The sequence below is a fragment of the Melanostigma gelatinosum genome (assembly GCF_949748355.1).
Source record: "Melanostigma gelatinosum genome assembly, chromosome: 2".
In the NCBI taxonomy this organism is placed as follows: Eukaryota; Metazoa; Chordata; class Actinopteri; order Perciformes; family Zoarcidae; genus Melanostigma; species Melanostigma gelatinosum.
Window position 1 is genome coordinate 29,003,744 of NC_136635.1, and position 24,144 is coordinate 29,027,887.

Consider the following 24,144-nt stretch of genomic DNA (forward strand, 5'->3'; position numbering starts at 1 on the left):
AGCTACACACTGAGATTTCGAATGACCTGACATTAGACACACAATGAGTGTGTGACATGATGGTGACTAAGGAGAGCAAGGATTGGTCTGAGAGAGCACTGTGGTCAAGCGACCTGCACTTTTAACATGGCATCAGCAATGTGACAAAGCACAGGGATTTGGGAATTTTGAGAAAAGAGCAAGATCTGTGGAACGCTGATGGTCTTGGTATGTGAGCAATGCTTGAGGTTGTGAAGGGCAGAGACTCATTGATCGACACTTGAGAGCCCCGAACGACTCAAAAGCAACACTTTGGAGGGTCTCTGGAACGATCGATAAAAAATGATTTGTCCATTGCAATTGTCACTGATGTCTTTTAAAAGCTTACTTACTGTCCATTAGTAGTCTATTCATTACTTAAAATTTAAAACATTTTTTGAAATATATACGAAGACAGACAGGCGCTGCTGCAAATGGTCTGCAATGCAGACGTTGTGTAGTTCATAAAACATGGCCTTACCCTGTACAACCTGAAAAGCAGTGAGTTATTTCATGCTTATAGATGGAATACATGATGTATTGAATCCAAATGTCAGGGTGGATTCTGTTGCAGGGCACAGTTGTTTGCGCGGCTTAGTAGTTGTGAGAGTCTTTATTATCGGCTGTCATCCTTTAAATCTTCGAGGTCTATACTGCACATTGAGTCTGGAGGAGTTCAGCGTGACTCAGCAGAACCAGGTAGGGGGTACTTTGCACACTGGGTAAGGGCTAAGGGTAGATTCAATTTCTGCAACTTAAACAGTTTCATTCAATTACCCTAGCACCTCTGATTCAAGGAGCTTTTCATGTTTAGTACACTAATGGGATTTAACATTCCTGCTGGCCATTTTCCAAAGGGTACCATTGAGTTTTAAATAGATTTCCAGCCATTCATTTCATTTCATTTCATTTCATTTCATTTTATCATTTAGTTTCAATGTCATCTCATGATAATGCAGCTGTGAGGTTATTTTTCTAGCTCTCTCCTCTGGCGGCTGCGTGCACTTATTTTAAGTTGCTTTGGACAGATACGTGTGACACAATGTAATCAACACTTCAGATGCAGAAAAGAATCCGATGTTTCTTTAACACAGCCCATGCCTTCAAGCGCCTTACAATGTAACAATGACAAGACGGACTGAATGTCCACAGTGTTAAATGACCTATTTGGAGCAAGTCTGCAAGCTAGAAAGTCAGTTTGTAAAGTCATGGCACGCTTTCAGAAAATGGACATGCAGTGGGCTGATACTGGCATGCTCCTTTGAGGTTGTTGTGAAACTTCTGCTCATGCTTGAGTCAAACCTTTGGTAAGATTTAAACTTCACTTGCAGCAGAAAATAGCTGAGGGTAAATGTTTAGCCCCTCTTCCATGTGCAACCAAATACGTACTTTTGACAGAACTATTCATTTATTCTAGAGGCGCTATTGTTAGTGTCTGCCTCATTTTTCTTGGAAAACCACATTTCTGAGTTTTGAGACATCATTTCGCAAAATGATCAGGGTGTCATCAGAGTCTCTCTGAAAGAGTAACTCAGGCTGGGTTGTAAGAACAAGTATCATTATTTATTCAAGCCGATTAAATCATGGCTTAACCTGAAATCATGTTGCCAAACTTTAAAACTCAATTAATTAACATCAGTTTAGTTTTTACACAAAATTATACACCAGATTATATTTAATTCTGTCAAACCAAAACTTTAAACTCCTAATTAACTCTAAACTTCCACTCGAGGTGCTTTATCATGGCTGTCTTTTTTAAATGGATTGAGCAAAAATAATCAGGTCCTCGACGAAAGCTAATGGACAAACTCGACTCAATTAAGTTGTATGATGCTGATGCTGGATTTCTTTTGGAGCAGGATGATCAACTGTCTCTTTTTACACCTTACTGTGCTGATGTTTGTTTTTCCATCATGCAACATTAATTCGGCCAACAAGTTTTTCGCAAGGAGAAATTCGAGCTTCTTCTTCTCTACCAAGCCATCATGTGTAGCGTTAGGCTAACTAATAGTTAGCCTGCTATAGCCAGCAAACAATGCAACGTTTTGTTCAGGAATACAAAACAGCCGAAAGTTTTCCCGCTCCACTCCAATCCACGACAGTCCCACACCATACGAGCGGGGGCTTGGAGACGTTGATTGTTAGATCAGCTCTGTAAATTGGGGAGCCACGGCTGTATTTGGCTGTGGCGGCATTATCCATGTTTGGGGGGTTGCTCCCTTAAGGCAGCTCAAACTTCTATTGTGAGTGGATTAGCTGGAATCCCACTGTACAGTATGCTGATATTTCACTCCACTCTCACCTCCAACTTAAATTATAAAAATATAAAATATAACATGTCTTGCGCAGCAGACTCGGGTATCCTCTCCTTTGTTTTATTTGAGTTATAAACAAAGCCCGGCAGTCTGAGAACAGATGTTTTACAGAACAATTGAGTTTCTCGTCTTGTACTTTATAAACTGGAGATTATGTCTGGCTGTGGCTCTAAACCGCCATTAAATGTGACCATTATATGCTCATGAATGTTTTTATGTGCAGCTGAATGACTGAGGGCTAGATTATTTACTTGTAATCAGAGAGCTGTTTGAGGAGGGACCAGGCGATTTCAACAGAGCCCAGCTTGAGGCGTCTGTCTGGCATGCAGTCACCTTATGGGGCCACAATTGTACTCCCTTTAAGCTGAATACCTGATTATTCTCAGCTGGGATATTGTCCTCCAGTGTGTCCTAACTTGAATGAGTTACCCCACCTGTTGTAAAAGGTTATATTGATATAATCTCCCCATTAAAAAGCATGTTTTGACTTTTGTACGCTATTAACAGTGTATTTCTGGAGTTTTGTTTAAACTTGAAAAGTCACAAATGTTCTTGGGCTAATGTGTAATTCCTCGAAGGTACACTTTGCTTATTTTTCATAGCATTTATTAGCTAAGCATGGTGTAAATAATTGCCCTTATTTGATTTGTGATGAAGAGGTTTTGAGTTTTGGCAACACATCGCTCTTTGGATGATGCAAACAGTAAATAATGCTGCTTTTTGAGGTTTGACCCAGCTTAGTTGACTCACGTTTTAGTGAATCTGCACAACAGAGAATCTTGCTAAAATGGCTGCAAGCAGTTCCTGTTTGCACCACTGATGAACAAACATCCATCAAATGGATTACTTTTTTTTTTTATTGAAAATGTACTTTTTTACAAAAGATTTGGACATTTATCCACAACTGAGGAGGAGAGTGGTTCAGTTCACTGAGTTGTTTCCAGCAGTGTGTGTCCGATGCCTGTGCTCCAATTTCACTGATTGATGTCACTTGGAAGAAAGAGTGTCATTGATGATGAAACATGCTTTTCTCTGGCGCTAGCAGTCAAGGAAGCTGCAGCATATTGTGTCCCTCTGCTGTAGCACGTATGACGCAGGCCTGGTTCGTACATCGAGCGAGAGAATGTGTTCATATTTAAAGCCATCTGCCTCATTTCCAAAAGGAGAAATGTGCCTGCATATGCAGAATATGCACGCATGTAGAAACAGGAACATAAGCACACACTTATATGATGTTCTTTGCCTCATCAAAGCCTGTGTCTTTATTTACTCCATTAAAGATGTATTACTGTATCAGAGCTGACATCTTTCTTGATGGTCTTAAGAGATGAGTCGGGTTTGGAGGCATCACTCTGCATACTCGATGTTAAGGCAGCCTCTTAGAAATTTTCCGATATGATTTCTTCCTTTTCCGATACTAATTCCTGAACTTGCATATTGATACCGATCCGATACCAGTGTGTTTAAAACACGAGATATACATACATACATAGACGAACATTTTGCATGGGTGAAGTTTACCTGGGTGTCCACCTGGGTGTCGTGTTTCCATCCCTACCGATCAGAGTTTTAGCTGATAAGTATACCTGTGACTTTACTGCAGTCAACTCTACGCCTCGCAGATACTGTGAATACTTTTAAGAACCAGCTCAAAACCCACCTTTTTAGGCTGGCGTTTGAGTAAAAAGTAAACCCATGTCCTAGACCTGCTCTTAAAATATGTTTTACATTTTTATTTTATTTTTTAATTTTTTTTTTAAATTTTTTTATTTTTTCTCTGTGTATGTAATTTATTGACCCTAGGGTCACATTGTGTTTTTTATGCTTTTAAATGTCTGCTCTGTTAAGCACTTTGTGATGTTATGTCTGTGAAAAGCGCTCGGGAATGAATGCCGATTGTAACCTTTCCCACTAAAGACAAAAGACAGATGTTCGTGGGCATTAGTGAGGTTTCCTTGTCCAGTGGGAAAGGCGCTATAGAGACTCTGACATTCTCACGTACAGGCAATTTAGACTGGCCCATTAACCTGCATGTCTTTGGACTGTGACATGCAAAATCCAAACCCTAAACATAGACGCTCTGAGGCAACGATGTTAACCGCACCTACACGCTGTGCCACCCACATTTTCACTTCAAAGATCCGTCAACATTTTTTACTATTTTTACTTTATCACTTTCAATAATAATACAACATCTATGTAGACGTATGTAAGCCCATCTATTAGTATGTACTAAAACAGTCAACAGCTTGAGATCAAATTTGTGCAGTCGGATAAATCCTGTGAGACAGGAATACTGTGAACGCGGTGACACCAGTGTGAAAGCCTTTAATTCCCACTGATAAAAAAACAAACTGACTTCATCTCGCGGGTTGTACTATCTTCAGCACAATGTGTCACACACACCTGATGTAGCTCCATTACTCTTATTGCTCACGTTTGTGCTAATGGGCTTTACTCAGGCTTATTATCCTCATCGCCTCGTGTTTATGCTGTCAGTGATATTCTTCGAGTCCCAGCAGATCTACTGTAGCGTCTCTCAGCTCCAGAGGACACACACACATGAACGCTGCTGTTGTTGTTTTTGCTGACAGGTTGTTAAATGTAGCCTGAAAAAAAAAAAGAAAAGTTCACATCAAGTTAAGCCCTCCTCACAATGATGCTCCAAATAACAAATGAGCTAAGGCAGCTGATGTTGAGGATAGTTGCATCAGCTAAGGCAAAACAACAGAATTCCCTGTTTCCTATGAGTGCTACAGGGAGTGACCCTCCTCCCAAATGGCCGTTGTTACCACAGAGGCTGCTCTGTATGTCTCTTTCCATGGTGGGTGAAATCCCAGCATGGGTCTAAGTGCACCTAGATGGTGTATATCCGTCTTTCATTGCACATGCTCTTAGCTTCATATGGACCTTTTTCTCTCAATATACCCAAATGATCTCCCACTCGGCAGGAAGCTTTCCTTTTTTGTGCCTCTTCTGTGCACTTCTTTTCTCCTCCGTGTTTCAAATTAAAGGCTCCACCACCACCACGGCGCGTCCTTGGAAATGTTTATGGGCGAGAGCATTCGGGAAAAGTCACAGCAGTTAGATAAGTCGCTCGAGTCGAGCCAAGTATTTTCCACACATGCAGAGATGAAGCGTATTTCCATAGAAATGGTCTCAGGAGGTTGTTGTGGAGAATTCTCCTGCTGTTAAGAACCCTCATGGGTCACTCTACCCACATTAATGGCAGCATAAGCTCCTGCTCTGCCCCGTAAGTCTTCTCCGGCTCTTATGGGCAACTCAAACACTGGCACGCCCTTGTTTGACATGTAAAGGTGGATTCGTCTCACCGCTCCGCCAGCTGCGTGTTTTGTTTGGAGCGCTAGTTGCGGAGTTGCTAACTTTAATTGGGCCTAATTAACTTGCATTTGATGCAAATGTAATGACTCCCTCTACAGTTGACATTGCTGTCAATCACCGCCGAGGGCTGCATTCTTCTGCAGTTTTATTTGGCCCCCGGACCACAGTTTTTTCTCTGCTATGGGTAACAAGATTAGTGCCCACTGTGAGGCTGACACATGAAGCCTAAGGAGCTATTTATGTTTGTTCAGCGCGCTTTCATTTAGCTCCGGAGCAGCCGAGCTCCCTGGGTTCAGAGACTCTCTGATGTGTCCCCTTATCTAACAGGCTCTCGGGAGGCACTTTATAATGTCCCTGATCTCCAGTCTATCTCCACTGACACCACAGCAGTTTTTAGTTCTTCTCTTTTTTCTCTCTCTCTCTCTAGCTTTCAACACTCACTGATGATATGCCATGACTTTGGTGTAAAGTATAGTAGCTCGCGGAAGACAGATAGCTGGCTAGTTAGCTTGTTAGGTAGCTTGTCCTTCTCCGGAGCAGCGTGGAGTGATGCCGATGGAGCATTCGACCCAGCGGACATCATACCAATTGTGGCTCATTTTCTGTAACATGTCTAGCTAACTAGCCAGCTGTCTGCTATTAAGCTATAGCTAGCTAGCTAATTCCTCCATTCTTTGATGCAACACTGGTTACAGGAAATATGCCATGCACTGTTGTAAATCTGGCGATAGCAATGGGCTTGAGGTGTGAGAATGAAGCATGAAGTTGTTCGATTGTACTCGTTTACTCTGGCTCTGAGTCTCTGTACTCCGTAACATTCCTAGTTTTAGTCCTTACAGCAAAACCTCACCTCAGTGAGTCAGCAACTTGTGATTAGTCGGCTTAGTTTATACTGACGTTTTCTTGGAGATAATTTCCTCAGTGAAAAAAAGAGTTCAAGTGAAATCTGCTGATTAGCATTCATGTAAATTAAATTCCATTCCCCTCCATGGTATTGGGATGGTGCCAGAAATGTCAGACAAATATCTAAAAAACGTAAAAAGAAAACTATCTGCATAGATATCACCACGGAGGGGTGAAAAATGTATTTTGGTTATTTGGGAGAACTGACCCTTTAGATGTCATTGTTTTGGTAATCATTTCAGTTATTCTTGACTTCCTGTTGGAAGCTTTAGTTGTCGGTGCAGTAAATGCTTCCCATCCAGTTTGTCCTGAGCCCTGTTTGCTGAAATGTTCACAGCTGATCACGTTGTATCCATATCCCATACACCCGGCACTGATGAACTGGGATTAAGGAAGTTATGCGCAGGATTTTACCCATCTTGTCTGTCGGTGTCTGGGTGGGACAGACCAGTACATTCATGGTGGTGGGAGGCTGCAGTTACAAAGGGACAGAAATACAGACAGGTTACTGGGAGTGCAAACTTGCAGGAATCATATCCACAGAGGTTGGAACTGAGCTAATCAAGGGCAGAGCCTCCCTGCAGGACGTCCACAGCAGGATTGAAGGTGTGTGCGAGTGCAAGTTTGTTTGTTTGTGTGTGTGTGTGTGTGAGTGTGTCTAGCTGTCCTGCATTTTTTAGACAAGCTCAGGGAAACACAATGTGTCTCCACCTGGAGTGCAGCACATGCCCCAAATGCGACAGCTAATCCGCTAAAACTGACAGCTTCTGCTTACTTTTCCCTGCTGAGTCCGGTCACACATAATAAAACCAGGATCCAGAGAATCATGGAAATACACACCTATAATGCGTTGCAAAGGCTTTTTCTCATTTTGTATCACAGACCGCTTCTGTGTCGAGTCATTACCATGAATGTTCTCAATGCAGCGCCATTGAGAGGTAATGTGATGTGCGCTGATACGCGTAATGTAAAAGAAAGGGACTTATTGATTGGGAGCAGTTTAGATAAAGATAATCCTCATTTGTCCTTATTCAGCCTGAGATGACGGGAGCACCAGTGTGCCTCCTACTTTCGTGGCATTGGCGAGTGCCGCTGGCTGAATTGGCTCTCACTCAGTGGCATTAAAAGAGTAATTGGCTATGTTTGTACTTCTGCGAATCAATCAGGTTCTCTGTGGGAACCCGGCCTCCACCGTGTTAAAACAAGGATGTAATGACAGGGAACGAATGAGCAACAGCGCTGCTCCTCCCCAGTTCTCTCTGTTGTAGGAAGAGGGGGGTTGTGGTGGGGTTAGCGGTGGGGGATCCAATGACGACGACAGACAGGCAGTACCGGTAAGTAAGGTAGATAAAGACAAGGACGAGCTAAAAGGCAGCAGTGCAAACCTCTGCTAACAACCTGCCCTTCATAAAAGTTTGTTGTTTGCCCTCCCAGACAAAGCACATGTTTAGTAATCAACTTGGAAGTCCTCGATATATTATCAGCAGCGCCTAAATACACGGGAAGACAGGATGCCTGTCGTTAAGAAAAGAGATAAAAAGCCCTTGCTCTTGTGGCTTGGGGTTCTGGGACCTTCCGTGTGTCTTATACAGAAGATCTTGTAGAGAAAAGATTTGACTGTCATCCATTACAAAGGTGCTCTTTTGTTGAACCTTGAAAGAAAGTGGAATCCTCCTTAAACCCAGGTCAGAAAGAAGCATCTTGGCTGCTAACAAATAAGCAGGCAGACGGGCAGGGTTAAAAATAGCAATAAAACCCCTCTTTTCACTGCTCAAACAGAGATAATAAAAGAGAGCAGGGTGTTGGAAAGTAAAAGCAGTACTGCTAGCCAAGCTCTGTGAGCAGAGCTGCTCTGTGTGCAGCGGGTGGATTGAATCGGTCCACTGTGTAACACTGGCAGAGGTCTGCAGGAGTCACAGTGGGTGAGCACTCTGGTAAAAGGTCAGTCAAAGACCTGTAATGAATTACAGTCACTTCACTGAGTGACATTGTACAGTGTGTGTGTGTGTGTGTGTGTACTGCTGCGCGTCTGAGTCCTTCTCCTCCCTCCATGTCCCACTTCCCAAACGCTCTTCTGGGTGGCATCCATCTCTGCCATCTGCACCGCACTGGCTGCGACGCTGTCCTTGGCATGGCACCGTTCCCTTGCTTTGTTCCTCATAGGGTTATTTATCCCTGCGTATTCCCATTCGATTTCCTGAACATTTCTGAGCTGCACGGGATTGGGCTGCTAATCCTCGAGCCGGAGGACTTGCTGGATTGCTGCTCGGCACAGTCGATTGGCTAAAATGTTCAAAGTCTCATTGGAATCGAGCCTGAAAAAAAACGTATTTGCTCCAAGTAGCCTAATGGGAGTGAATGCAGATTACCTGAAGGCCTGTTTTATTCAGGACAATTTGCTATTTCCTATTTTCACATTATCTCGTGTGATATGTCCTCAGATTGCCAGTGATTGTTATATTTTCAATATAAATAGTTTTTTTTATCCTCCTATTCCTTGTACCTTGCTGTTGATATTAATCACCACTGTTGTCTTTGTTTAGATGGGCCACATTTCAAGAAAACGTTGACTGGCAATTCTCAGTTTTAGGTTAATAGGCTGACATTGCCATTTGCTGAGCCTGTAGCACTCAGTCACGGGGTTGTTACAGACATGCATGCAGACATGTACAGTAGTCGAGGCTGTCTCTGTCCCGATTCAGTTGTCACCTCCTTTTGAAGGACGTGTCCTATAAAGGTGTTCACTTGGGAGGACTGAAGGAAAGTGCACCGGTCTTGCACTTCCTCTCCCAGAGGAGACATTCTAGTCTCGCCTACATTTCTTCTAATGGTGGATATTTGGGATCCTCGTCACCTCGTAAAGTTGAGAATTTAATTTGAGTGTGGCAAGATGTCAGTTTACTCATAAACTATAAAGTGTTACGAATCTGTAATGATTAACAACATATTCAAGCTCCTAACAGCAACTAAATGTACACCTGATCTCTGTTATTTGTACATCGGCCCAGTTTGTATTGTATATTAACCAGTGTAGACCATTCAAACTAGAATTTGGGACTACAGATGAAAAATAGCCTTTTGGCTAACGCTGGCACATTTACAGAAATGTTTTTATTAATGTACACTGTCCCAAATAAACCAATAGAAATAAAAATACGTGGCCTTTGTTTTTGGGACACTGACATCTACAAAGTAAACTGAAGTTTGTGTCCGCAGAAAATGACGATTTAGTCTTGAAAGCCAGACCTCCAAGGAGTCAACCCCCCCGAACTGAGACACAGCTACCGTCTGAACATAGATAATCAAAAAAAGATCACGTACGGTCATCTCCTGTGCTTGGTTTTTGGGTTTTTTTAGGAAGTCTGGAGACGGACAGACGCTCCCCCTCAGTCATCCCCAATCTGTTAATTACAGCAGAGACCGCAGGGACTGATGATCACGTTCCACCGGGTGGTAATGACACAATTATAACTGCGAGGACATCGGTCATCTCCACTTTGCTCAGACAGTGTCCTTGGCCTTTTAGACGCACTGAAGTGAATGAGACAAAAACTAAGATGACTGTCATTGAGCTAAATTACTCTCACACACAGTTACTGAATTGGAGTTTTTTTTCTTCCGAAAGCTCCAGTGCTACCCCGAATGAATGCACAGGCTGGGATAAAAACGACCTTATCTACAGCACAAAGCATTTTGTTCTGCCTAAATATACAGTTAATAAAGTGACGAATGAATGCATGGATATTTTGGCTCCGTCGTCCCTTTTTTTGAAGGAATTATGAGATAGTTTGTACCCCGAGACTCTAAATTTATCCTGAAGTCGAACTTTGTTTGGGGATTGATTTTAGCCGTCAAAGTACCGTCAAGGATTTTCCCTTGGAGTGGTGATTTTCTGCTCCGCTCCACATAGCACGACAGCTCCGAATGGTTTATGACCCAAACGTTCTGCCCGGCTGCCTTACAGTCACACCATATTTAACCGCTGACAATTAAACCCGCCAACAACCTTTCGTTGTAACTGTCACAGCACTAATTTAATGCTCCGGTGGAACCAAGATGAGCCGTGACTTTATAAGGAAGCAGGGACGATGCCATCCACACATACAGAGACAGGAGTGATTTCATCTAATGGAGTGTTATTGCAGCAAGTGTCCCGTGTTTGGCTTTGATCTTCAATCTTAAAGGCACACCACTGCAGATTTCACACCAGTAGATCATCTGAAAAATGTGTTGATTTTTGAAGGAACAGTTTTGAAGTTTGAGTTTACAGTTTGCAGCCTTACTCATCTTACTGGAGCTGCAACATTTCATTTCTGTAAAGGGATTGCTTCCGGCGATCTGAGGTACCTGAGGCATGGCGGACTGTGCTAGCATAAGACACTGTATCTGTCAATCAAGCAAACGTAGCTCAGAAGTTGGGCTCTTTTAAATGGATCTTCTGGGGGTCTGAGGTTCTTTTGAAGCCAGCATACTGCAGCCATAAAAGAGAGAATGCAGCTTTGTCAACGGCATGTTAATTACCTCATTTCAATGTGGAGCATGATAAAATAAGTGGAAATGTACTCACAGAAATGCTAATGTTACTATTTTTAAGTTACATAACATGTAGGTACTGCAGGGTAGGACTATGGTGTGAACAGAAGTACTCGTTTTGAAACCTATGATAAACTGGAGTGGAGTTCACAGAATGAATGCTTCGCTGACCTGTTAGAGAGACGAAGGGGAAATGACACAAAGTTCAAGGTATTTTAAAAACCTGAACGCTTCTGGGCTTTTGACAAAACATGCGTGACTGGAGCCCCCGAGCCCACTCCGCCCCAGCCTTCTGTCTCGATTGCTTGAATATTATGTATATTGTGCCATTTTCTATCCGCTGCTAAAGTAAATCTGAGTGTGCTTTGTGTCTTCATTCTCATTCCCTTTGCAACATTGCTGTCTCGTTCTCGCTGTTGACATTGTATGGGTGTACAGCTATACCGCTCCGAAAAAGTTTGGCATTTTTTAGTGTCAACAGCACCAAGTTCAAGAAGTTAAAGATATTTTAACTTCGCACTCAACTGCGGCACACATTAAAGGGCTTTTCAATAGTATCACAGCAAACAGCGGGAGCTTCATCGAGTCACTGCTTTCCCAAAAATATCTGCCAAACGCTCCCAGCTATATTACAGATGCTGGAAGTACAGAGGGCCTCAGCTCTCTGCGCCTGTTGCCCAAAGCATGTCAGCTGTGGCTGTCTTTGAAGAGTGTGCTTCAGCCCTGGTGCAAGAGTTCAGGGTGCTATCGTTACAATTCAGGGACATCTTGGTTTACATCGTTGCGTCGGTCAAATCTGGCCCTCTGAGTCCGGAAGAAGCAGGTAAAAGGGACGTGGAGATAAATACCTGCTGTTTGCTAGTGCACGAGAAATCAAACAGTTGGCTCACTGTTTCAGCTGTTCGCAGAATCACCTGTCATGTCACAGATTTAAGCTCCAAAGCATCTCTTGGACCAGGGAAAAGTTCTGTGTGTGTGTGTGTGTGCATAGGTGTGAATCTGATCACTACCCTCTGATAAGGCATAGGCCACCTTAAAAATAGGTTGATCACTTGTAATTTTTTTTGTGTGCAGTGGTTCATTTTGAATGCTTTGTGGATCAGTAATACACCTTTAAGAAGTACAACTTCTGGGTTACCAAGCTGTGAAAAATTCATTTAAATGGTGTTCAGCTACTTCTGGAAAAGAGCATCCGGACCGAAATCAATTTATGAACACTTATTAACATAAAACTGCAGACTTTATAGCTTGTTTTATGTGGAGGAAAACCTTTCTGGGATATAATTCACTTACATTCATAATATTAACTGCAGACTTATCTTAAAGTTAGCAATACATGTCCTTTCACTACTGCTTTAATGTATGCATGCAAACGGTTTAAATGGGACACATGTTCATTTTCAGGTTCATACTTGTATTTTGGGTTTCGACTAGTATATGTTTACATGCTTTCATTTTCAGAAAATCACGTTTTTTCTCATACTGTCTTTCTGAATATACCTGTATTCACCGGCTGTCTGAAACGCTCCGTTGTAGCGCCTGTCTCTTTAAGAGCATCTCTCTCTCTCTCTTTAACCCTCCTGAAAAGCCCAGATCTATTTATGTGAATATAGCTCATAACCTTAGACTGCTAATATCAGAATTCATTTACATTTCCAACATTTCTGGTTGCCTCGTGAGAGATGGCAGAGACATACAAAGTCCCACGAGCCCTTCTTGTACTGTATTTACCACCAGGGAACTTATTGATGAACGAACCTGCTCCCCAGTCTTTAGCTTGCTTTACAGTTAATCCAAAATGGCAGAACATTAATCATGTAATGGCAGGTGAAGTGTTTGGATGTTGTCAGTAGAAGGTCGTCGCAAGTGAAGAAACACAAACCCGTGTCTTCTGTTTACCTACGCGCTCCCGTTCCGAAAGGCTTTAAACATTCATTCCTCGAGCTGGCAGATGGCTGCATTGAAAGGTTGAGTGTTCATAAAAAAGCAGCCGGTGGAGTTTTGGGTTGACCTTCATGTGATGAACGTCCTGCAGTGAGACGAGAGGAACTCCCCAATGACAAGTGTGTAACTCCTCTGACGGATGGCATACACACACTAGCTGGTGTACACACACACACAGTGTGAAACACACACAGGTATTAGACGTGTCTGTACTGTTTGAATGACGTTGTGAAATGTAGACTTATTTTCATACGTCTTCAGGCAAAAGTTGTCTCGGCACCCACACAGTTTATGCACATTCACACATGGAAGATGCCCGGAACATTTCATTCCATAACATTCATTTGGCAGACGCAGAGACAAAGACTTGTTTTCCACTCAGACACTCTGATTGTGAGCAGTTTGGGGTTCAGCACCCCCAAGCTGCTCCCCGGGTGCTTTACAGGAACTCACCGCTCCGTACTGCTTAAGCTGGGTTAGCTGCAGAGGTGAAGTGTCATGGATGTATGTATGTGACAATTAAAATGATATTTTGGTTCTCATGCAGGAACAGAAAAATAAGCTTCATCGCATTGGCATTGGGCAGCGTGTCTGAATCTATACAACGCAAGGAGTCGCTCTCTGTCTGTCTGCGTGTTCTTCTCATATCTCAAGAACCGTTCATCTAATCTACTTCACACTTGGCGAGCCGAAACCCCGAGCGAGTGCTTTGTTGAATTTGGTGCAATTTGGACACGTTCAATTAATAAACTTTCCACAAACAACTAGCGGGGCTTCAGGGGTGTGAATAGTGAGTCTATCGTGTCGTCTGCAGCGGGCAGACAGCGGCTCATTGACTGCTGTTGGGAACGTAAAGGAGCGTGTTTGGGTTATCAGCATCTAAGAAACTAAATTATTGACATCAATAGAATTATTAATGTGAGTAACAATTATTAATGATTATTAATAACAACGGGGCACCACCCTGCGAACAGGGACCAATAACCAAACGATAAACTAAGTCTCATAATTAGTGTTCACTCATAATGTCAGTAGTCTGAGTACTATTACACATTCAGAGTGCAAGTGAAGGTTTAAGTTCGAGCACAGGCCACATATACAGCTATTATCACGATGCATGCACAAAGTAATCACAGACAGCTGCTCTTTAAAGTACAACAGAGCGAATCGCTGTCGTCTGGAGAAGGGACTTTCGTGTCCTTATGGCCGGAGCACACGAGACGCTTGGTGGAGAGTGGAAGCTCTCTGTCTCTCGTTCTGAAGAAGTCTTGCTTCTTCACTTCTGCAGGAATAAACGGGTTCGCTTCGTGGATGCGAACAAAGATAAAATAGACAGTTTGGTGAATTCGGCCAGCGAATATAAACTGGTAAACCTAGGATTTTGGTTAAAAAGAGAAGCAACGTTGCTGCGTGCCTCCACCGATCCCTCCGGTGGAGTACAGTCACTTACGCACACGGGGTACAGTCACTTAGATTAGCAGCATATTCAATATGTTTTATATCTAAACATCATATTGAATTTACAGCTGTTTTGGCCCTTTATAGTTGTGGGCCGCAGGCTAAACGGTGAAGTCTGACCCGGGTGTATTTCAGAGTGTAACACCACAGGCCAAGCACTCGACCCGTTCTGAAAAAGCGTCTTTTGAACTGGCACCGCACTGGTGTCAAAAAACAATCCAATATTGGCAGAGCGACACATCGCTGTGACTGGAATCAGGACATCGCATCTCACTCACAGCAACAAGGCCCTAAGTTGTGTCCGTGTGACCGTGTGAGGACGAGGTGAGCGGGCGAGCGTCTCCATAATTGAGCCCCGAGTATATTCACATGTTAGATCATCTAATGAGTCAGACAGCGGAGAGGGCATCCTCTGCTTGGGAGCTGTTGACTCCATTAAAAACAGTAATGGTGTGTAATGATGCGATCAGGCTTCCCGCCTGTCAGAGTGCAGCAGCTGGGTGTTGACACCCAGCACCGTCAACATAACGACGGGGCACGTAGTGTTGTTGGGGCATATGCTGTCCGTCTGAACGGGGTCAGCGATCGGGTTGACACTATGAATAATGTGTTGGGAGGTTTGGGCCGCTCATGGAAAGTATTGCCACACATTGTTGACAATCTGCTTCACAGCTTGAAATGTTGTGACTTTACTTGTTTTAGGTTTTGCAATTGTTCGAATTGTAACCAGGATATTAAAACGTTTTTGTCCAAGAGAAACAAGTTGATTTCATTTACCTGTTTCTCTTCTTCAGGGTTAGGTTACAACCTGTGAAAGCTTTTTTTTCACCAGAGAAACTTTACTTTTTCGAGAACATTTCGGCACTCGGGGACTTCCCCTAGCAGTAGCTAGTATTGGAGATTGGAGATACGACTGGCTTGTTAAGTATCCTTTTCCACCTCTGTCTCCATTCAAACATCATGGCTGCACAATGATTAATAACAAAGAACTCAATAATGACCCTGTTTTGATGTCAATATTTCCATCTCAAACAAACCCACTGCTTTGTGATCAGTTATCTCTCTAATGTCCAAGGTTCTTCAAAGAAAAGTGTGCAAAGTGAGCTTTTTGTTTGCGATTTAGTTCTCGGGGGTTCCTGAGTTCCTGCCCTGAAGCCCTGACCCCGCTGCTACAGAGAGATCTATCACTTTTTCATTCAAAGTTTATTAATATTGAACGTGTCGCATGTCCACATTGCACCAAATTTGACACGGCACGCCCTTGGGTCCGCAGCAGTACACCTGCCGAGTGTGAAGTAGATCGGATGAGTGGTTCTAGAGATCTGCAAAGGACATTCCCACATACGTAATGACAGACAGACACATTTACTGATTCATAATTAGATGAGGCGCAATTGTCATACGTCTGCCAGTGTGGGTCGAATATGCTTACATCACTAGCTCTGGCTTTAGGAGTCAGTCATTCATTGTCTTTTCCTTCCTACCTTGCTGGAAATTTTGAATCTCCTGTGAAATGGAAACATAGGTTTGCCTTTGCTTTATGGACTGAGATGTGAGATTCAGCGCGGCGCCTGCAGATTTGCTCCCAATTTAACATTCAGCGGGAAAACCAAATAACCTCTGTGGTTGTGATCGGCAGAAGGTTAAACAGTCTCTTATCTGCAGACGCAGGATATATAATCACACAGGGACGCTCGCATCCCATCGCCCCACCCGGGCGGCCGCTCTGTCCGCTAAGGGAGCTATCAGGCTATTTATCACGGGCGCACGCAGCGCCATACCGGTCACTTGGCCGTCTAACGCGTGTGTCCGGCAAACAGCCGTCAGACCGGAGCTGGGTGAGTTCAGGGGTCACTCGGCTTCTCAATCGCTCTTATTTTTCTTTTCACTGAGCTGTTATTAAAGGGACATGCACACTGAATGTCAGGGGCAACATTTACATACACAGGGCATTCTCTTGATGGAGTAATTTGGTATAACCTGTATTTAACCTTGCTGCCGTTTCCCACTCAATAATGTAGCTGTTGCATCTGACCTGTGGTCAGTCTCACCATGTTCCATATCTTCACTTGGGAATGACGACAGTGTGGTGATGGATCTGAATGCAGCTGTGCTCATAGAACTGTTTCTGCTCTTTCTCCTTCGATACTTTAGTACTGTGTGCTTTTAGTGTTTTTAAATGGATCCAACACACTAAGATCTTAAAATGGTCTCCCATATTTAGCAAACTACACCCCCCCCGCTATCACCACCACCACCAAATCAAAATACTATGTACAGATCCTTTTATTTATTTTAAAATGTATTTTTACAAAACACATCTCCAAATCCCTTCGCCCACATACAAATACATACAACATCCATAATAGTATTGTGTAAAACTTGGAAGAGTCGGAGGAAATGAAGTTCATCGGAGGTACTAACGTATCTGATACTCCATTTAGCTGTGAGGACGGGAGAATGAGACTTTGAGGTCACTGCTTTTCATTTTTTTATTCATGAAGCTGTAATATACAGTTCTGTAAACCGAGAGAATTCCTTAAACATGCACAAACATGGATCCAGTGTGAGAATAGCGCCACTGATATGAGTCAGGGTGTCATAGAAAAACTACATCTAAAACATTTCAGATCATTCGGTGTAGTTCCTACGGAGTGAGGAGAACTGTAATGAATCAGTGTGTGCGTGTCTGCTCCATGGTGCTGGTTTACATGCTGTGTGTGTAAATATCCTGGTTTCTTTATTCCGATATCATCACCAGAAGGAGAACTTGGTCACTGTAGCTTAAAAACATATTTTTCAAGTAGAAGAAGCTGCTTAAATTAAGTAGAAACCAAACTACTGAGGTACTACTAACAGGGGGGGATAGATCAGCTGAGATACTGAAAAGTCAAATACATGCCAGCACCAACCGCACAACCTGAATAACCACTTACTCTCATGTTCCAGGGTTGCTGTACAAAACGGATCTTAGTTGCAGATAACAAAAGAGGATGGCATGAGGTATCCATTGTCACAGCAGCAGAAGGTAGATCTGTATCCACTTATGATGCTGGACCATCACTTTTCAAAAGGTGTTTTAAATCATAGTCCAGTTTTCAGTCCAAGATTTCTGTGAACCTCATATGTTATTTTTAAACGTATATCAAAGCAGAGTTTTCAGTCCTGGGAATAAAGTCACGATCATGCAGTCCAATTAAAGTCCAGGAGAGGATGATGTAACCTTCCACGTGGTACTTTTTGGAGCTGGTTCGTCAAAGAACCCCTCCTGGGTTGCCAGAGCAACGCTGCCACGAGGCTCTCCCTGTCTTTATGGCAGTGACACGCTGCTTCCTGGTTTATAAGAAACTTTACAATTCCATGGGTAGATTTACCCATTCGTGAAGATCCTCTTCGAGTTCTCTTACCATAGGTTTTTGAGGTTATCTATTCTACTGCAAAGGCTTTTTAAAAAAGGTACTGTGAGCAACTTTTTACTGGTTTACTCCAGCAGCGAGCAGCGGACCATCTTAGACCTGCAGCGGTAAAATGAGGTATTCACAAAGGGAGTCTGGTTCTCTGAAACACTACCGCTTTGGTCCACAGGGACCCCCAAAATGAACAAAAAATTAAAGTTCCTCATAATAGCTTTAAGTACTCAGTAAAATACTGAGGTAACAATGTTATGAGGTCACAACATATACATAGAAGACTTCGGCAAAGGAACCAAGAGGCAGTTGACATTTGTTCTCTCGTAATGTTTAAAGGCACACGCTTATGAAGGGCGAATCCCCAACCGACAGACGAATACGTTCACAGAATCTAAGGCCCTTTATACAGACTATACACAAGTGAGTGGAGTCAGTTAGACACAAATATTGTTGCCTCTATGCCACTCACTATAACAGTTCCTTAAAGTGGTGAAGCAAAGTGTTTTTTGACAAGTGCCGCAGTAGACGGGCGACTTTCTTTTGCAGACCACACATGCCCTTCTGCCGGCAGTGGCCCGATTTCTGGAGGCCACGTTGGTCATGTGTTCTACAAAGTAAGCTGGCAGGTGACCTGCACGAGGAGCATCAGGGGCCGCAGCCGGTTCAATGGACGGCACTATGGACCGGGAGGCAGCCGGCACTTTGACAGCAGAGGCGGGCGACATAAAGTTTTGCGGACCCGACCGACGTGGCGCGGACCCGATCTCAGCCAGGGACAAGATCAGTTGCTCCCTGAAGTTCTTCTGCGTTAACACAGGCCGATTCTGCAGTCTGCACATTCCTTTGTGGAGGATGAAGGCGTTCACAGTGGCTATGTCCACAAAGTGATAAAACAGAGTCTTGTACCATTTCCGGGTCTTGTGGAGGACATTGTAGTAGCTAATGAGTGCGTCTGACAAGTCGACGCCCCCCATGTGCTGGTTGTAGTCCTTGATGCAGCCCGGCAGAGGCACCTCCTCCATTGTCCACTGTCCGTCTGCGTCTTTCACTTTGTGCTGTGCGATGTCATTGCTGTATGCTTTGTGTAAAGTGGAACACATGGTTACCTCCCGGGTGTCCAACCACTTCACGAACAGCAACCCTCCTTTACGGATCCACCGGATGGTTCCCCTTGGTGTTTTCACCGGCATGTCGTTGCTTTTCATTCTGGGGTAACCGGCCACGTTAGAACGGATAGTGCCGCACGCCCAGATTTTTCTCTGAAGGAGGTCGAGGAAAAGAGCTGGACTGGTATAAAAGTTGTCCACATAGAGCTTGTATCCTTTGCCTAGAAAGGGGATGTCCAGCAGTCTCATGACCGCATCATAGCTCACCCCCTTCCCTGTGGGGTCACTTTCTCTTCCCCCATACACAAAAACGTTGAGGGTGTAGCCACACGACGAGTCTGCTAAGACAAAAAGCTTAAAGCCCCATTTAGTGGGCTTGTTTTTGATGTACTGCTTCAACCCGATCCTGGCTTTACTCGCCACCATCCGTTCGTCGATGGAGATGTGCTGGTGGGGATGGAAGAACGTGTAGCAGGCCTCCAAAATCTGCCCATACAGTGGCCTTATCTTACAAAGTCTGTCATATCCCGATGTCCCTTTCCTCTGGTCGTTGGCGGCTTCAACTGCGGGATCATTCATGTGTAGGCTGCGGGAGATGGCGAGGAAGCGTCTGCAGGGCATGACGGAGGCAGGAAACGGCAGGCTGAACAGCTTGGATCCTCTCCAGAAGTCTTTCAGAGTTTTTAGCGGTACAATACCCATGTAGAGGACGAGGCAGACGAGGGAGTGCATGTCCGCTGTTGTGACAGGCACCCATCTTTCCTTCTGCCCTTGGTATTTCCTCTTCCCATAGGCATTGGTGTTTCGTACCAATGTATCGATGACTGTGGCAGAGAAGAACAGCTGGAACAGTTCGAGCGGCGTGTAGTTCGCGGTCCTGTTCAGCTGCGGCCCCACGTCCCTCGCCGGTCTGAACCACGGTTGAGGAGGCTCGACATCTTCCTCATCAGCGTTACGCCACCGGTCTCCATCGGCTTCATCCTCGTCCTCTCTCACAAGGCGTCTTTCTGCTTGCCTCTTTCCACTTAGATTTTTCCCGCGCGGGATAATAGTCTTGCCGGTATTGGGGGAGGAGGTGTCTTTTTTGGGTGTCGACGCATAGTGGTTCTTCTTTACGAGGGGACTCTTCTTAGACGGGGATTTCAGGGACGATGACACTGGAGACGCGGAAACAGAGCGGCGCCGCTTTCTCGGAGAAGCTCTTCTGGTCGCGGGCTTCCACTCCTTCCACTCCTTATCTGAACTGTCCTCATCAGTGAAGTCTTTCCTGTCGATAAAATAGATATGTGAGGATTAATTATACAGTATCAACATCCTTCATTCGTAGCATCTTATTTTGCCAATGGGTTATCAGATAAATCCTAAAAAACGTCCTCTCTAACGGACTGCCTCTGGGCAAGAAGAAGGTCCTGAAAGATACAAGTTTTCTTTGTTCCGTTAATAAATACCAATATTATAGATTTTAGAAGATACAGGAAAGTAGAGACACACAACTTCTATCTTTCAATATCGTGAAAAAAGTAATTGTGTATGCACAAAACTACTGTGTCAATGTGAAGGGAAAACAACACAGAAAAGGCACATAACATAACTTCCTGTGTCGAACGACATTGTGATGAATTATGTCCCCAGATGTTGCTGGGGGGAGGGATATTTGGAATGCCATGCTGAGCCTGCTGCTCCCATCCAGCCCCGGATAAGCGGATACAAATGGAAGGAGAGTCCGCTGCAGGGCAATGTGTTTTTCACTCAGCCGCTCGCGGTACCGAAGTGTTTAATGGTGGCATCTTTGGTGTGATGTGGTCAATGTTACAACAAGCATTATGGTTCCTGAACAAGAAAAGCACACACTTTTTCACTGCTACTTTTTTACACAAGTAAATGTATGGCTTTATAATTTGTGAATTTGTAATATTTTCCCACTTTAATCTCAGAGAATATGCAATTTGTTTTCCTCATGAATTTACAACTTTAATATTAGAATTTTTTTTCTTCGAATATTACCCCCGGCTAGGGCTGGGCGATATGGCCTAAAAACAAAATCTCCGATTTTTTTACAAAAAATCCGATTCACGATTTAAATCGATTTTTCCCCCCCAAAATTTTTGCAGATGACAGAAGCTGTTGAAAACAATTTTTTATTTAATTTTGTGATGATTTTCCCAAGTAGGTTGATAAAAATAAAGTGCAAACAAAACCTGAACATTGTAGAAAGGTGCCTGTAGTATACAAAAAGTATTTGGTCACTCTTTTGTTTCCCTGAATCATTTAAATATAAAATTAAATTAAACATAACATTAAATGGCATTAAATAGTAGCCTTCCATTGTAAACAACTGTGCAAATGTAACTTTTTACAGTAAGCTTTTCTAACTGAATACACTGATACAAACACAGCATGAAATAAAATGTATGTGACCCTTTAACATTCACATTTTCAAAAGTGCAACATCTGATCTAACATCAACATAACATATTTTGCACAGTAAATAAGTGCATGTAAACAAAATCAAGTGCATTCACAACATAACCAACAGTATTAAACAGTAGTGCATGTTTTTTCTAAATATTTTTTGCCAGGAAGACAAGCCTTATCTACTACCTCTGGCTTCAGGCATGCACGGTGGCATGTAACAATGCCCCCCCACACACTGAAAAGCCTCTCAGAGGGGGCACTTGTAGCTGGCACAGAGGTATTTCTTTGCTAAAGTACTTATCCTTGGAAAGTTAAGTTGGTGACGCTTCCACCAGTCAAGTGGATCGGTGTCTGGGTCAACCTGCTGGACCACAGGTCAGTTGTTGCGGAGTAGAATGACATCCCCTCCAGCTCCGCAGAGATCCTTTGGCGTGTACTATTGTACAGCCGAGGCAAGGCAACGTCAGAAAAATGTTTACGGCTTGGTAGCACGTATCTGGGGTCCAAAGCTTTGAGAAGGTGAATAAACCCCGGCTTTTCCACGGTGTATATGGGCACCATATCTTTTGCGATATACATCGCGACTGCATCCGTGATGGCTTTCCACCGGGCACTCTTCTTCTCATGCGGAGTACAGTTGGTGAATGTCTCCAAAATGCTGGGTTGTTGTTGTGAGGTGGCGGCGGCGTCGCTTGTGCTCCCGCGGTCCTGCTCCCTCCTCAGGGCAACAACACCTCTCCCACTCGGCAGCATGCCTCTGTTTGAGGTGCTGCATTAAATTTGTTGTGCTGCTTGATTTTGTAGCAATAGCTTTTAGACAGACCTTACATCGTGGTGCTGTTTGTTCTGTGTCAGATGACACGAACCCGAACCATTTCCAGACCACCGAAGACACATTCTTCCCTCTCTTAAGAACGAGAGCTTCACTGCTGGCCGCCATTGTTTTCGTTTGTAAACAATGCGCGCGCACTCTACTACGGGAACCCAACGGGGGGAGGGGTGGGGGCGATTTTCTCGATTTTCAATAAAACACATCGCCTTAAAGCACACATTCGAATTAATCGATTAAATCGATTTATCGCCCAGCCCTACCCCCGGCTCCATAATTATTATGATTATTTTTGGCCTCTGCAATGGCCCTAATACGCCATCCTTATATTTTGTTCCTGGAGTCAGGTGCACAAAATTCAAAAGCAGTTTTTCCATATTCAGACCTAATCACAGAACATGAAGCAGCAGCCGGTCAGATGGAACCCACCTGCTTTAGTCTCCTCATGTTGCCCAAAAGCGTTTTACTTATCGTTGGTGTGCAATGAGAAGGCCAAGCACCTTGTTTCATGAGAAATGTATCATGTTTTCTACAAAGTTAATGTCAAGCTGATGGATGAGGTAAACACGAAATGTGCCTTAATAGCAGAGACACAGGAAAGTGGGTGTGCCTACAAACAAATCTGGAGCCGCCACTCCTGTTTCTCCCACATGTCACGTGTTCCAGTAGCAGCAGCACTACTGGTTAGAACCGACCGCAATGTGCACGCGCACTTGTGGAGGGTAGTGCGCGCAAAGTAAATACACGTGGGTCCAGCTACCACGCTCTCTCTTTCTTCCTCTCTTCCCCTCTCTCTCTCCATACGCCCCCTTCACCAGAATAAGATTCCTTTTACGCGCGTGTCTCCGGTCCGACAGGATGTCCCGTCTACTATTACCATACATGGTTAGCAAGACGATTTCATTGGCTAGGCTTTCAGAACGTTGTCACGGTGCAGGTTTACCACTTGATGAACCGAGCTGCCATTAAAATGACACGCGGGCCTCGCGGACAGATGCGCTGCTGGGATTGGCTGATGAAATTCAAATACTTGAAGGTCCGCCAGAATACGTCGCGGAAACAAACGTATTGGTTTGTTTTTCTCCTGGCTGTCTGCTTATCTTCGTGCTAGTTAATGTATTTGGTCAGTTTTATTATTAATAAAATAAATAAAAAAACATTTGTATCACTCTAAATTTAGTCAATTGTCAATCGTTAGGTTGGGATTAATGCTGACAATAACATCACGAGTATGCACTTTTGGTTTATTATAGCAGAGCAGTACATCTGAGGATACTGTAGTTATAGCTTTTCAAACAAAGAAACTCGAACGGCTGTTGTGTTATGACATTATAAAGTACAGCTTCATCCTGTTTTCAGAACTCTGTGTTTCCCTTCGGTTACAATGGAATCACAATCCCGATGGTCACTTTGGTGTGCATTTTTTTCAGCCATTAAAAAAAAGGATCTTATCAATGCATTACAAAACAAGCCGCAAATGTAAACTACATGTAAAGTGATGTGATTTGTAATAGCGTGTATGTAGAGTTGCATGGTGGTTTAGATGGGTGCTTGTGCCAAACGATACAATTCATGGTTTACTTGACTTTTTGGTATGGGATTTCTCCAGTCAATCATTTTATCAGTTGTATAGACTTTAAAGGGGTCACATTGAGTCCATGCTGTTTTAATGAATTTGTTGTACTACTGAGTCGCTGTTTTTGTATTACCTCATTAAGAAGGCCTACCCTGAGCCTTCCACTTAGCACGTACCTAGCATCTATTGTATTCATACTAGTTTGTTGCACTTATTGTATTCATATTGGTTTGTGGCACTTATTGCATTCGTTTCTTTCTGCACTGTACGTTGGCGCTGGTTTATGCTCTTAGAT

At 43.6% G+C, this 24,144-nt stretch overlaps 1 protein-coding gene across 1 annotated transcript in view; it reads left to right on the forward strand.

Moving 5' to 3' along the window:
• The window catches only part of LOC306794967 (protein kinase C-binding protein NELL1-like), a gene marked incomplete at both ends in the record, with an annotated part of 180,531 nt that overhangs the window by 85,462 nt on the left and 70,925 nt on the right, over positions 1-24,144 (forward strand).